This window comes from Hemitrygon akajei, chromosome 20, assembly GCF_048418815.1.
Source record: "Hemitrygon akajei chromosome 20, sHemAka1.3, whole genome shotgun sequence".
NCBI classification, from domain to species: Eukaryota; Metazoa; Chordata; class Chondrichthyes; order Myliobatiformes; family Dasyatidae; genus Hemitrygon; species Hemitrygon akajei.
The window spans coordinates 64,148,424-64,152,580 of record NC_133143.1 but is presented as its reverse complement, the minus strand read 5'-3'; positions in this window follow the sequence as shown (position 1 = coordinate 64,152,580).

The window sequence follows — 4,157 nt, the reverse complement described above, 5'->3', positions numbered from 1 at the left end:
AATCATGTGGCAGCAACTCAATGCACAAAACCATCCAGACATGGTCAAGAAGTTCAGTTATTGTTGATACCAAACGTCAGAATGGGGAAGAAATGTGATCAAATTGTCTGACCGTGGAATGATTGTTGGTGCCAGATGGGGTAGTTTGAGTATGCTGCAGATCCCCTGGGATTTTCACACACAACAGTCTCTAGAGTTTACAGAGAATGGTGTGAAAAACAAAGAAACATCCAGTGAGTGGCAGTTCTGTGGGTGAAAATGCCTTGTTAATGAGAGAGATCAGAGGAGAATAACCAGACTGGGTCAAGCTGACAGGAAGGCGACAGTAACTCAAATAACCACATATCCCAACAGTGGTGTGAACGCATAACACATCGAACCTTGAAGTGGATGGGCTACAGCAGCAGAAGACCATGAACATACACTCAGTGGCCACTTTATTAAGTACAGGTTGTTTGCTGTGGCAAACAACCGATTTTATGACATATGTCTGTGATATCTGATTATGAATGCATTCATACACATGATTGATTACTTTAAGAAATTCACATTTATTTAAATGCCATGGTTTTATTTTTCTGAGAGATGCAAAGAATAATCATCATAATAATTACCTCTGGAAAGAATTTGGTAAAAATGAAGGAATATAATATTTATTTTATGTAACAATATTCCGGTATCTGCTGATAATCAGCTGGAGTAGAAATTTAATTGCAACAGAAAAAGGAGATGCCCAGAGTGCCTTCGCAGCATAGATCAAACTTCAAGGTAAAATTACTATCAAACTATGTATATATGTATCACCATGGAGACTCATTTTCTTGCAAACATTCACCTTAAACAAAGAAATACTACAGATTCAATGAAAAACTACACACCAAGAAGAACTGATAAATGATGTATAAAAGAAAACAAACTCCAAATACAAAAATAGATAGAGGAAAAGAGCTATACAAATAGATAGATAGATACATAAATATAGATAGATAGATACTAAGAACAGAAGTATTAGAGAATTTGAAAGCAAGTCCATATATTGTGGAATCAGTTTAGTGTGGAGGTGAGTGAAGTTCTCCATGCTGGGTCAGGACCCTGATGGTTGAAGGGTAATAACTGTTCCTGAACCTGCTGATGTGGGACTTAAGGCTCCTATACCACCTTCTCAATGGCACCTTTGAGGAACAAGCATGGTGTGGATGCTGCCTGACCCGCTGACTTCCTCCAGCATTTTGTGGGTGTTGCTTTGGATTTCCAGTGTCTACAGACTTTCTCCAGTTTAGGTAACCTGGCTGTTTCCTTGTCTGTGTCAATGCCAGGCTCGCTACTATGACAGCTGAGCATTGTGGACGGTACATTGAAACCACACAAGCATGGAACACAGAGGAAAACAAAAACCTCTCCATAAAATGCCAAGTTCGAGGGGAAGAAACCTGATATGGTGGTAGTTCCAACAGCAATGTATGTTGATGAACATAACGAAAGGTGTTTCCAAATGGAACCAGTTCAGTGCCAAAAGAGAGCGAGTAGAGGAAGGTGGTGAAGACAACTAAATACAACACTGCGGTCCAGCATGGTAACAGTGATTTTTATTATTCTTGGCTCATCACCCATACATAGAAGGACATCCCTTTAAAACCAAGATGAGGAAAAATTTCTTGAGCCAGACAGTGGTGAATCTGTGGAATTCATTGCTGGGGAGGCAAAGTCATATGGTATATTTAAAGCAGAGGTTGATGTATTCTTGATTAATAAGGGTGTCAAAGGTTATGGGAAGAAGGCAGGAGAATGGGTTTGAAAGGGTTAATGTATGGAACATGATGGAAGAGAGTAGCAGACTTAATGGGCAGAATGGCCTGATTCTACTCCTATATATTATAGTAGAGGTTTCCAATCTGGGATCCATGGACCCCTCAGTTAAAGGTGGGTGTCCATGGCATAAAGAAGGTTGGCAACTCCTGTCTTATGGTCTTAATTATTATTTCATCTTTCCCAGCCTGTCGAGTATTGCTGGCATTTTATTATTGCACTCTACATTATGAATAAAGGCAAATAAAATAAGATCAATTACTTTCTCTCCTGTACATCATTCATTTTCTTGCACTGGAAAAAAATAAACAGTGTAAAATTTGTATTCTGCCGGTGAACTTGCTGCATTATAATCTGATTCCAGGTTGTTTAGTCACCGAGTGCAGTTTCACATAATGTGTCAACTGGGACAATAACTGAGAACTAAAAGTCAAACAAAACAATCTGGTTGAGCAAGTAAGGGACAATAATATCTCAGTAAAACACAGCTTGCAAAGGTCAAACAAAAGCAATATAAACTGATTAACTCTGTGCAAGGTTACCAAATCAGCCTAAGGTATGGGAGCATAAAATCCCACACCACCAAGTTTAGGAACAGTTATCACCTTCAACCATCAGACTTCCGACCACCTTCGGGTCTCAGTATTATTTATTGACATTTGCACAGTTTGACTTCTTTTGCACATTGGTTGTCCACGGCATCTGACTGGCAACTGAAAGTCGAGCTTGGCAAGCAATTGGAGTTCCCTGACTTCATTGCGTCATCATCCCTGAGGCCTGTCAGAAACCTCGAAGCAGATGATCATGGTAGAACCAGCAGTGCCTAGGGAAGACTGGATTGAGAAGGTGAAATGCCAGATGCCAGAGACAGGGGTGGAGAGCCCAGTGCGAGCCAATAGAGGTGGGGTGTAGAGGTCTTGCTGGCTGCTCACTGTGCAGAACTTACTCTCTCCTTGGCATTATGGGGGCTGTAAAGAGCAGAGCTATCAGGACAGTCACAGAAGCTGCTGAGTGAGCCCCCAGATGGCTATGGATCAAGAGGTGTGACCTGTAGACCAAAGCTGCTGGGACACGAACCAAGGCCGGATCAGCTCTAGCTGGGTCACCTGCGTGAGAGTATCTGATGCTGAAAAACCCCAAATGCCCGATGACCCCAGGTTACATCACTGATGATGTGTCCCAGCGCATCCTAGGAAGCATTTGTTTGTGTGTAGTTTTTCATTGATTCTATTCTACTTCTTTGTTTTACTGTGAATGCCTGCAGGAAAATGAATCTCAGATATGCTGACAGATACATACTTCAATAACAAATTTACTTTACTGCTTGAGTCTGTGCAACATTTCCGAATCATTTCCAGAAGAATTGATGGTGCTGTGTGAAGTCATCGCTCCCTTCACTCACACATCTCCCTTCCTTGTAAAGTGCTCGTTAAAATTTTTGTTCCTGTGATCTATTCTGAATATTGTTAACGTATTTGCTTGTAATTTCATATAAAAACAAATAAATTCCAAGCAGATTTTTCACTTTAATAAAGAAAAGGACTGATTTTTGATTTAAAGTAAAATCCCTTAAGTCTTTCCCATGAATTATTTTGTAATTTATAAACCTTTTATGTCTTTGTTCCAAACTGAACAATACATCAAATTTCACTTCTTATACGATAGTGATAATAAACCTGACTTTGCTTCTGATTCCCTGATCAGTATTTAAAAGTCAGATTTCTAAAATAAATAATGCAAAAAAATATGAGGTAGTGTTCTTGGATTCATGGACCATTCAAGAAACTTTTCCTAAATCATTGAGAGTTGATCTTCAGGCTCCTGTGCCTCTTCTCTGATGGTAATAACGAAGGCCTGTCCCGTATCGCGGGGATCCTTAATGACGGGGGCTACCATCTTTAGACACTGCCCATTGGAGAATTCCTCAGTGAAGGTTTGTGCCTGTGGCAGAACTGGCCGAGTCTACTACTCTCTGTGTCTCTTGTGACCTTGTGAATTGGAGCCTCCATACCAGCTCTAATGAAACAAATCAGAATGCTCTCCATCATACATCGAAAGAAATTTGAAAGAGATTTTGGTGACATACCAAATCTCCTCAAACTCCTGATGAAGTAGTCGTTGGTCTGCTTTCATTGTGATTGCAACAGTATATTGGGTCCAGGATAGAATCTCTGAGATGAGATTTGTTGTGTATGTAATATGTCAGTAATATTGTAAATATATTGCTTGATTTAGCATTCTTTGTTCAAATAATTCATTACGTGTTATATGGAATAGTACATGAATGGCATATGTTATCACACCATGTCATACATGTGCACCTTGCTAAAAGTAAAAAACCCAAGTTAGAC